The following is a 12500-nucleotide window of genomic DNA, read 5'->3' as shown; positions in this document are numbered from 1 at the left end:
TTTTTCCCTACACAGAGGAAATGTTGATTCTGAAACAAAGGGGTGAAATTCAGGACATTTAAGTTTAAAAGTTCACTGTATATCATGACAAAAATGTACTACAAAAACAGATTATAAATAAGATGTCATAGACTTTAAACACCACTAAATACTCAGCAATGGGAACTATATATCACTAACTTGAGTATTGAGATGATGGGAAGTAAGATGTATTATAAACTAGCATTAGTTACATGTCTTATCAGGAAACAAACAGGATGATATTTCGAGTAGGAATAACTGAATATACACCTATATTCCGTGGTCCCTATTTAGAATATCATAGGTATGATCACTGCTATATCTGGAAAGTGCCGTATATTTTATTCCTGAAATTACCTGAAGATTCCACCCAAGGTATGAGTCATCTCAAATGCTCACATTGTTCTGTGATACATGACCGCCACCTGGCGGGCAGGTGAGAAATAGCTTATGTACACACATTTCTCAACTAGCCAATCAGGAAGCCTGGTGGGAAGGTATCTTAGAACAATGGACTAGTGGATATAAAAGCCCATGTGCTTTAAGAAAAAAAAAAAACCCTCATAAAGACCTCATGGAAAGACCTGACATCTGAAGAAGATCTTTGCTGAAATAATTACTCTTCCATCTTTTCAAACTTCCTAAAACTTTAAACCTCTAAACTTATAACTTCCTACATTCTCCCCTATTGAATCTATCACTTGCCTATATATCAGTCTAAAGGCGTTCCACTGCCAGCTAAATCCACGGGAGAGTTGCCTAGTCTGACGTCCGGGTGTGGTGAGATGTTTATTTGATTTTGTATTAATTACTTTCTCTGTTGTGTAGAATCATAAAATTACCTTAGTGTATTACAACAATATTGGGTAGTTAGATATCTGTAGTCAGATACTGTGTTACTGTTAAAAAAATTGTTTATTGCCATATTATAAATTTTTTTTTTTCATATTTCATAATTTATTGAATATTAATAACCAGAGTATCACATATCAAGGGCTTACTTCTTGCAATCCTATGGCCACGGCGTGCGAGAATATAACCTTTGAGATATTCGAAATTATTAATTATTAATAAATTTAATAAATAATCATATCATTAAAAAATTGTAATTGATGTAATTAGTTAGAAACTTGATTAGTGTGTCTTACATTGGTAGGTTATATCTTTGATTGTGTGTACCAATATTCATTTATCACCAGTCTTTTGCGTTTTGTGTTAATATATATATAATTTTTGTACATAAATACATTTTTATATTTATCTATTATAAGGCAAATTTTGTGTGTATGGTACGAAATCATATTGGCTAAAAGAATTCAAGGTATAATAATAAGTGGTGATCAAATTATCAAAGTGTCCAAATTATTGGTTTATTAAATATTTGCCGTATTTTAACGGCTGGAGGCACTGTAATATTTCATCTAAGGGAAAGGGACACGCCCTTTATAAATAATATATATCCTTACATAAACCACCACAACATAAATTTGGAGGCACTGCTGAGATCCATAGAAATCGTACCATAACACAAAACGCACTGGTGATTGTATATTTGTACACTTTATCAAACATATATTTTGTATCAAAATGGCATCCAGTAATCACGGATCCACCTCTTCCAAGCATAACGAGGAAAATATGGCGGCTCAAGGCATTGAGCAAGAAGCTATGAAGCCAGCTCGGAAAGCTGCCGGTGCTTGGCAGAAGTATGTTGAAAATGAAGTAATAGATTATCTCCGCAAGAGATTAAGTTTGGGGGATAGCAATAAGGAATTTGTGGATGAAGAGAAAAAGCAGGCTATTAGCACTTTTGAGGACCTGTTCAACCAAAAGGGCCAGGTTGTTGGGTTTTTAATAGCATTTGCTGGAGCAGAAAGTGATAGAAGCCGTGACAGACTTCTCCTAGAAGCTTGGCCCATGTTATGGTTCATGACTGCTGGAGCTGCCCAGCGGACCATGACTCTAAGGGAAGAGTTGTCAGAGGCCCGCCTCTTGTTAGAAAGCAAAAATCAGGACATTGAGTCTTTGAAAGGGAAGCTTGGTCATGCCGGTGTTCGTTTAGACGAATCCGAGAAACATTATGATAGATTGGTCGGAGACTTTCGAAGTGCTCAGGACCTATATGAAAGAAACTTTCAGGAATTAAAACAACTTCAAGAGAAGTATCAGGACTTAAAAGATGAGGTGAAGTACTTCAGATCAGAGAGGTTATCTCCTGTTAAAAGTAAAGTTCACCCAGGGGATAAGCATGACCAGTCAGAACTTACCTTGATAAAATCTGAGCAGAAAACTCTGGAGGAGCAGATTATAAGGTTGACGGCCCAAATAAATTCTGGGGTCCAAAGACGGACCAACCCAGTCAAGCCAGAGGCTGATGAGCGGAGATACCCGCATCACAGCGAAGTATCTGATAGTGAGTCAGGGTCAGAATATAGGTCACCTCCTAAGCTTTCAAGATACACTCCAGAGCGCTCTGAAGAAAAATATGAGGTTTCATATAGGCAGGAAGGGAAATCCCAGGGGTCATTCAGGAGATATGACACCCCAAAGGTCATTAAGTTCCTGAAGGACACTGTTCCTATGTTTTCTAAGAAAGGGTCCCTTGAGATCACCGAACACATGAGAACATATGAACAGACGTTAGAGATTCTGGGCATTAGAGATGACCACACCAAAATAGAATTGCTGCCATGGGTGTTTGAAGAGAAATACCGGCAATTCTTTGAGACCTTGAGGGCCTATTCCAATCAGTCCTGGAGAGAGGTTAAACATAAGTGCCACATGGAATTTGGGCCTTATAAAACTGTAACCTCTGCCAAGGCTGCGGCCTACAATTTAAGGTGTGGTCCTCACCAAAGCCCTGCAGAATTTCTGGCTGTCCTCAGAAATGCCTATTTCCTGGCTGAAAAGGATCCCAATCCTAACCAGCCAGAATTCAAGACACTATTCTATGAAGCATTACCTGCTTACATAAAATTGGGACTTGCAAAGGATTACAGAAAGGGATGCTCTCTTGATTGGTTGGTGAGAGAGAGTGACTATTTATTCTCGATCCAACAGTCCAGTGAGGGCGGGATAAAAAGAGAACCTAAAAATAGCCCCAAGATAGTAGCAGCCACTACCGTTTCCCCTCCAAATCCAAATTTGCAGGCAGAGAAGAAATCATATGCGGAAGTAGTCCGTGGGGGTAAAACCAATGGTTCCCCTAGATTTGTACCTCAAACCCAGCAAGTGAAGGAGGTCCATAACTTTGCACCCCAAAACCAGTGGGTGAGAAAGGATAGACAAAAGCCAGGGAACTACGGTAGTGGAAGTGAGAAGAATAAAAAGTATGGTAAGGGCCAGTATAGTGATGAGAATCAAAGGAGGCAATGGTATCCTCAGAGGTTCTATTATTCTCGCCAAAACCAACATGGGAATTTTTATGGGAACCCCAATTTCAACAGGCCCCATAATCACAATAAGAATCCCAATTTTAATAAAAACTCCGACTTCCAAAGATTTCCTCCACGCCAAGAACACCCTCAGGCTCAAAGGGGGGATACAGTACCCCAGGCTCCCTTTAATAACAGGGAGACCCCAAAACCTCAGAGAGAACAATGGCGTCGGGATCAGAGCAGTAGTTCTGACTCTGAGTCTCATTACCAGTCTCGTCCAAAATACAAGCGCAAGTATAGGAAAAGGGAGAATCAACAGAATGACTCCTCTGAGCGTATTGGACAAATAGAGGCACAGGTCAGCAAAATGGCTGAACAAATGGACAGGCTTGTCACTCAATTTCCATCCAATCCTTTTTTAGGAGCAGCTCCTGTGACCAACCAAGGGTCACAGAATTAACAGGCAACCAAGCCTTAAACCAACAGGGAAGGACACTGAGTCAAATGACAGGAGATGTGTGCCCCGTCCCTGACACGCCTACTAATGGAGAAGTTAGTTCTCAGGCAAAGGGGGACCATTTGTTGGTTATTAATGATTCTCCTGCTTTTCAGTGTCCATCTATTGCCCCTAATATAGTCGCGACATCGGAAGTCATCAGGATTGACAAGCCAGACGGAGCACCAACTTCTAGTTGTGCTTCTGTCTTGAGACAGTCCAAGAATCCCACCAGGGAGGATAAGGGTGATGTGTCCACCACATGCGGTGAGATAAGAGCTAGTCATAGGTTATTGAAGGGCCCACAGATCTTCAACCACACTAATTTCATGTGTGAGCTGACTGAATCTGATGGGAGATATTATGCCACGGTGCAGGTGCAGGATGCCAGTGATCTTTCTATTGTCGGCTTAATAGACACTGGATCCCAAGCAACCATCATGTCACAGGAACATTTTGACAAAGTGGCGAATGTCATGCCCACCAAGCCGAGACTTAAAAGTTTTGACAGCTCATTGATTGGTGTAGGTGGAGACCCGTTACAAGTCATGGGTACCGCCTGGCTTAAATTGAAACTGGGTAATAAGGAACTGAGACACCCCATCATCATTGCCAGCATCTCCCGGCACCACATGATAATTGGGATGGACTTCCTAAAAAGGCTGAACACCATAGTTGACTGTGTGAACCAAGTCCTGTGGTCACAGGTAAATACCCCAATTAAATATGGGAAACTTAAAACTCCCCATTCCCGACAACACTGCCACCTGGTGGAAGAAAGGCCTGGATCATTAGAAATCCATTTCAGGAACAGCCAACTTCCTGATGTAACGGTTATCAAACCTGATGACCATAACCCTATCAGAAGAGATGAGGAACACATTTTTAGAATTCCCCAAGATAAAATAAAAGATATCTCCCTCCAAGATGACATCCTTACGATATCTTTTCATCAGGAGGATAAACCAAGAAAAGGGGGAGATCATACCCAATTCTTGACAGGTATTGAAAGGGTTAACAGTGACTTGTTTATCCCCATCCGGATAAATGGTCTTAATAGGTCAAAATATGCCAAACTAGATTTGAGACAGGAACACAGCTTTGTAAGCCATGGGCTGATAAAACACCTAACCGAAATGGAAATGATCCGTTTCTCCACACCTCAGCGTCATTGGATTTCAGACTCCCTTGATGACTCTGATGATCACAATTCAATGGCTAGGTGTCTCTTAAACGTCACTGTAGGAAACAAAACAGCCACCCATGTGTTCCTAGTCTTGGATAATTCCCAAACTAAAATTTATTTTGGCAACGATGTATTACATCGCTTTGCAATGCAAGTCGACCTAATTAATGACTGTTTATGGAGTCGACTAAAGGGGGACCCCGAAAAATACCAAAATCTGGACTTAGCTTTAAAATCCCAGCAACAGATGCCTTATGCTGTTGAAGTCCAGGTAGCCCAGAGGATTACAATTCCTAAGGGCATAAATAATTTCATACTCCCCATCCAAGTTAAAAAGGGACATAGACTGAAGGGGTCAGATGCATTAGTATGCCTCTCCCATAAAATGCAGGGGGAGGGACTGAACATTACACACACGCCCCTAGTCAACACACATCAATCCCCGATGTACATTTACGTACATAATCTGTCCAATCAGGACATCGTCTTACCCAAAGAGACCCTTATTGGTCTAGCGGTAGAGACTGAATATTACACCTTTGGGGTCACTAACCAGGTGATTGGACTCATCCCCGATGAATATTTGTCGGAGGAACAATTAATTGAACAAACATTCCATTCATTACCAGAGGGTATTTTCACCATAGAGTCCATTTATCCATTCGATTCTAAAGATGGCACCTGTCGAATCGAAGAGACATCAATTGTCTTTGATCACCCAATCAAAGAACAAGAGTACCCCATAGAACCTGGATGGCAGGAGAACACACCCACACATCACATACCCAATGACCTCACCACGAAACTTGAAGAGGCATATGAGATAGGTCAGCCGGAAAGCTTTCCTGGATTCAAGGAGTTAGTGGAAGAGATGGTGGCCCTCGCCGACGCGTGTGCCAGTGATCTCGACCGACAATTGCTCCGAGAGCTTCTCCTTGAATTCCAAGAGATCTTTGCCAAGGATTCTTACGATTGTGGGACTACTGACCTACACATCGCTAGGATCCAAACAGATCCAGATGCCCCACCAGTATTCGTAAGACAGTATAGGTTACCATTAGCTTCCTATGAATCTCTAGCTGAGATTATCAGGAAGTTACATGAAAGGGGTATAATTAGGCCCATCCACAGCTCCTACAACCACCCGATCCTGGGTATCTTAAAACCCAATGGACAATGGCGTTTGTGCGCTGACCTCCGTCAGCTGAACAAACGTGTGTACATGTCAGGATGGCCTGTCCCATACATAGACCAGTGTCTAGCCCAGCTCCAAGGATCCCAAGTTTTCACAGCCTTGGATTGTGCACAGGGGTATTGGACCATAAAGGTGAGTGAGGAAGACCAATACAAACTGGCTTTCAGTTTTGGGAATCGACAATATTGTTGGGTACGAATGCCTTTCGGATTCATAAATTCCGGACATGAATTTGCTGTGTTCATGCACAAGGCCATGCCAGACGCCTTCGAAAGGGGGACGTTGGCATATGTGGACGATATCCTGATCAAAAGTACTGATATGGCCAAACACATTACAGAACTTCGGCATGTCCTGGGCCAATTAAAAGCAGCAGGAGTAAAACTGTCCTTACAAAAAGCCCAGTGGTGTCGCACGAAGGTAAACTTCCTAGGCCATGAAGTTACTGCTGAAGGTTTGAACCCACAAAAGAAGAAAGTTGAGGCGGTTCTGAATTGTAAAGTCCCTACTAACCTTAAAGAATTGAGATCATTCCTAGGTATGGTAAACTACTCGCGTAAGTTTATTGATAATTACGCCGAGATAAGCAAGCCGTTGCTTCACCTACTGAAGAAGGATGTCGAATGGTCGTGGGGTAAGAAACAGGAGGACGCCATGAAGGAGTTAAAGGAACGTCTCACACAAGCGCCGTGTCTCGGATATCCCGAAGGGGGTAAAAATTTCTATCTAGAGACAGGATTTACGCAGGTAAGTATGAGTTCTGTTCTTTACCAGAAACATAATGATGTCAGTAAGGTGATTGCCTATGCCAGTAAAACTTTGTCCCCGGTTGAAGTAAAGTTCAGTGACTGTGAAAAAGCTCTATTGTCCACCGTGTGGGCATTACAGAATTTCCGCAGTTACATTCAGGGAGAGAGAATCATTGTTGAAACGGCACACCAGCCTTTACAGTATTTAAAGAGTGAACGTATCAAGGGAGGAAATGTGTCTAATAGCCGCATCACTGCTTGGACTTTGTCTTTGCAAGGGTGGCCTCTTGAAATTCGGTACAAACAGAACAAGGAAAGTCCAGTAGCCCAGGGCCTAGCCGAGCTCCATGATTGTTCCGCAACTACGCCTACTATGGAGGGCCCGGACACTGACTTTCTGGAAGAACAACTGTTCTCTCCCTACAAGGTTTACGATGAAGAATACTGTAAACAGCTGCCGTGTGTATATGTGGATGGTTGTGCTTTTCATCACAAGGATGGGGAACAGCTCCAACTAGTGGCAGGTATTGGAATCGTTTGGACCCAAGGTGTCACCCCAATTTCTGTGGGATACAAACTTGGACCAAAAAGCAGTCAGGTTGCTGAACTTACTGCAATTCTTAGAGCAGTTGAGATGGCTATAGAGTTCAACATCAGAGAGTGTGCCATCATAACCGATTCCAATTATGTCAGGAATAGTTTTGTGGAGTATTTCCCTAGGTGGAAGCGAAACAACATGAACAAGAGTAATCACAAACCCGTGAAACATGGTAAGCTCTTTTGTCACATCGATGAACTGGTAAGGTCCAATGATCTCACCCTGCACTTCAAGAAGACCAAAGGCCACTCCAAGGTTCTAGGTGCCGAGAAAGAAGGGAACGATCTGGCCGATTCTCTAGCCAAGGAAGGGGCAATCACCGGTGAACTGATAGACATTGACCAATTTTTAGGTACCGTACAGATTGAAGCTGTCACCAGGCAACAGGCCAGAACAGCTGGTGATCCGAATGCATTACAGTGGAGTCACGATTCTCCTAGTGAGGATTTAATTACTGCCCAAAAAGAAGACCCAATAATTGGCTTGTTTTATAGTCATATAGAAGATCCCAACCAAAATCCCATAAATAAGGAAGTATATAGTGGGAAGGAGGATTTACATATCTTAATGAAATCCAAATCCCAATTCTCTTTATACCAGGGATTGTTGATACGAACCTCAAAGGGTGGCGTACAACAATGGGTCGTCCCACTTAAATTTAGAGGTTTGATGCTACAGCATGCCCATGATGCTCCCACTTCCGGTCATCGTGGAGAGAAGATCACGTATGAGATCCTGCGGGATTATGCCTACTGGCCTCATATGTTACGTGATGTGAAGGAATACTGCCAAGGTTGCCTAATATGTCCCCAATTTCAACCTACCAAGCCAACTCACAGAGCACCTCTCCAGAAGAGGGGGATATGTATGCCTTGGTCAGACCTTCAGATGGATTTTATTGGGCCAGTAACAAAATCTTCACGAGGAAATCGGTATATGTTAACAGTTACATGTTTATTCACCAAGTATGTCGAATGTATACCAGCACCAAATAACAGCTCCGAGACATGTGCTGCATTGCTAATAAATCATGTATTTTCTCGTTTTGGTTTACCTCAGAGGATAGAGTCTGATAGAGGATCGCACTTCACTAGCGAAGTGATGGCCAAATTGTGGAAAATTTTGGGGGTTAAAAGGAAATTGCATATCGCCTATCGGCCAGCCTCTAGTGGTGGTGTAGAACGATACAATCAGACCATCGTTAATGTCCTTAAGAAATTTGTTAAGGAAACAGGCAAAGATTGGGATGTCAAACTCCCGCTGGTCCTGATGGCGTTGAGGGCTACTCCGAATACAGTTACAAAAATGTCATCTTTTGAACTGATGACAGGTAGACGGATGGTACTGCCCCAGCACTTATTGTATCGCACTACAGATCAAAATTTGATCAATGCTACCACCACACACCAGTACATAGAGGATTTACGTAAACATCTGCAATATGCTTTTGCCTTTGCCCAGCGAAATTTGGAAAGAGCTGCAACTAGTGCTAAGACATACTATGATCTCAAAACCTCCAAGAAGGAATATGAGATTGGTGACAAGGTCTATCTATACAACTTTGCAAGAGACCAGATCAAGGAACGGAAATTCCTTCCATCTTGGAAAGGTCCGTTCTCTATCATTGATAAAATCTCTCCGGTCGCATATAAATTGCAGGTTACCCGGTATGGTGAAATCAGTGATAGATGGGTGCACATCAACCAATTACGTGCTTGCCATCCGAAGTCTCAATTGCAGTTGTTGGAAGACTGAACTCACCAATTCCTATCTGGAGATATTGAGATCATTATTAAATTTCCTTTAAACACATAATTCATCTTTTGCCTTACAGGATCCAGTAACATAATTTTATGTATATCCCATACTTAAACTGTTCATTTTAATAATTTAGAAAGGAAGGCCCAGACTATGACCAGACCGGCGATCGGAGGTGTCAATGACCGGACCCTAGAAGGAAGCTATAATGTCCTGTGGGAAAGACCAGATGCCAGAGATCGATCCGGAGACGATAACCTGATGTCCCAGGCCACCAAGGGCCAGTCCAGAGGAAAAGACCCGCCTAGGAGACCGTCTAAGAGACCTGTCGTGCGGAGGACCCATGGACCCCAAGGTGGATGTGCCAGGCCAGGCCGGCCTCATCACAAGACCAGGATCGTCATCGGAAGTGTCCATCTAAAGACGCCGAGTCAAGTTGAGGACCAACCAGCATCACCGCTGCCATTTTATTATAAAAAAAAAAAAAAATTTTTATTTGTTTTTTTTTATTTCATTCACTTCACCGGAGAAGACGAACAATCACTCTAGCCAAAAGCCCCACTCATGTTTTTCGATACAGACACCCCTCTACGCGTGCCTATACCCCAAAAACAAAGGGGAATTTTGTTGTGGGCTTTTGAATCACGTCTCAAGAATATGACTTTTATCAAGACATAGTATTATATGGCAAACAGCTCAGCATAGCCGAATGTTAAGAGTTAATTTTGTCTTGGTTGAACCACCAAGAATTCTAGTTAAAGAACTGGAGAGAATGGGTGAAGGGATTGTTTTTCTTTCCTCCTAGAGACAATACTATTTTAAAGTTCCACAGGTGATCAAACACCATTATTCAGACTTCAATAAGCAGGTAAACATATACAAGGTCTGGACAGGACAATAGAGGAACCAAACTGATTGTCTGAGAGCTTACCCAAACCTTGTAGAGTGTGATGAACCAACAGACCTCTGAAACTATTACCATATACTATTGTTCACCAAGGGTGAAGGCATTAACAGATGTTTACCATGAGTCCAATACAAGGGCCAGGCAAATAGAGAATTTTTTTTCCCTACACAGAGGAAATGTTGATTCTGAAACAAAGGGGTGAAATTCAGGACATTTAAGTTTAAAAGTTCACTGTATATCATGACAAAAATGTACTACAAAAACAGATTATAAATAAGATGTCATAGACTTTAAACACCACTAAATACTCAGCAATGGGAACTATATATCACTAACTTGAGTATTGAGATGATGGGAAGTAAGATGTATTATAAACTAGCATTAGTTACATGTCTTATCAGGAAACAAACAGGATGATATTTCGAGTAGGAATAACTGAATATACACCTATATTCCGTGGTCCCTATTTAGAATATCATAGGTATGATCACTGCTATATCTGGAAAGTGCCGTATATTTTATTCCTGAAATTACCTGAAGATTCCACCCAAGGTATGAGTCATCTCAAATGCTCACATTGTTCTGTGATACATGACCGCCACCTGGCGGGCAGGTGAGAAATAGCTTATGTACACACATTTCTCAACTAGCCAATCAGGAAGCCTGGTGGGAAGGTATCTTAGAACAATGGACTAGTGGATATAAAAGCCCATGTGCTTTAAGAAAAAAAAAAAACCCTCATAAAGACCTCATGGAAAGACCTGACATCTGAAGAAGATCTTTGCTGAAATAATTACTCTTCCATCTTTTCAAACTTCCTAAAACTTTAAACCTCTAAACTTATAACTTCCTACATTCTCCCCTATTGAATCTATCACTTGCCTATATATCAGTCTAAAGGCGTTCCACTGCCAGCTAAATCCACGGGAGAGTTGCCTAGTCTGACGTCCGGGTGTGGTGAGATGTTTATTTGATTTTGTATTAATTACTTTCTCTGTTGTGTAGAATCATAAAATTACCTTAGTGTATTACAACAATATTGGGTAGTTAGATATCTGTAGTCAGATACTGTGTTACTGTTAAAAAAATTGTTTATTGCCATATTATAAATTTTTTTTTTTCATATTTCATAATTTATTGAATATTAATAACCAGAGTATCACATATCAAGGGCTTACTTCTTGCAATCCTATGGCCACGGCGTGCGAGAATATAACCTTTGAGATATTCGAAATTATTAATTATTAATAAATTTAATAAATAATCATATCATTAAAAAATTGTAATTGATGTAATTAGTTAGAAACTTGATTAGTGTGTCTTACATTGGTAGGTTATATCTTTGATTGTGTGTACCAATATTCATTTATCACCAGTCTTTTGCGTTTTGTGTTAATATATATATAATTTTTGTACATAAATACATTTTTATATTTATCTATTATAAGGCAAATTTTGTGTGTATGGTACGAAATCATATTGGCTAAAAGAATTCAAGGTATAATAATAAGTGGTGATCAAATTATCAAAGTGTCCAAATTATTGGTTTATTAAATATTTGCCGTATTTTAACGGCTGGAGGCACTGTAATATTTCATCTAAGGGAAAGGGACACGCCCTTTATAAATAATATATATCCTTACATAAACCACCACAACAGTGTGCCTGTGAACGTTGTGCCTGCTTGTTTCTATCTCACATCTAATTACTGTGTAGCTCTCACCGGCACTGGCGCAAGACTGAGAGACCCAGAGATTGCGGGATATCTAGTTTCTGCACAGGAAGTGTCAGGTCTCACGCTACAAAAAGAGGCCATGCACAGAGGACCTGTGCTTTGCCATGCCAAAGGCCTCATGTTTCAACACAAAAGCTGAAAGTGCTGACAGAGGAATGTGAAGATTGACTCTAGTGTAGGCTGTGGGCGTACAGGGCAACAAGTGACAGCATCCAACTACATGATCAATGCAAATGTTAGGCAGGTGAAAAACACTCGGAGCCGTTGGGATTGTTGACCGTGCCTTGGGGAAAAAGGGGCGAGAGAGCGTAGTCGGCAGGATTTGAACCTGCGCGGGGAGACCCCAATGGATTTCTAGTCCATCGCCTTAACCACTCGGCCACGACTACCTGTGACGGTCTGTGTCTGGAGGTGACGACACTAGAGTAGTCATGACATCAAAATACTTTGCCATGGCCTAATGCTTTTTCACTGTGTG

At 41.4% G+C, this 12500-nt stretch overlaps 1 non-coding gene across 1 annotated transcript; it reads right to left on the bottom strand.

The window, feature by feature from the left end:
- Positions 1-12329: 12329 nt before the first annotated feature.
- On the bottom strand, positions 12330-12411 carry TRNAS-AGA (transfer RNA serine (anticodon AGA)). The gene has a single exon. It is a non-coding gene; the product is annotated as a tRNA-Ser (tRNA).
- Between the last annotated feature and the right edge of the window lie 89 nt (positions 12412-12500).

This window comes from Staurois parvus, unplaced genomic scaffold, assembly GCF_062004578.1.
Source record: "Staurois parvus isolate SC_StPar_1 unplaced genomic scaffold, SC_StPar_1.0 ptg000081l, whole genome shotgun sequence".
Classification (NCBI taxonomy): domain Eukaryota; kingdom Metazoa; phylum Chordata; class Amphibia; order Anura; family Ranidae; genus Staurois; species Staurois parvus.
The sequence above is the reverse complement of the archived record's forward strand: the minus strand, read 5'-3'. Positions and strand labels throughout refer to the sequence as shown.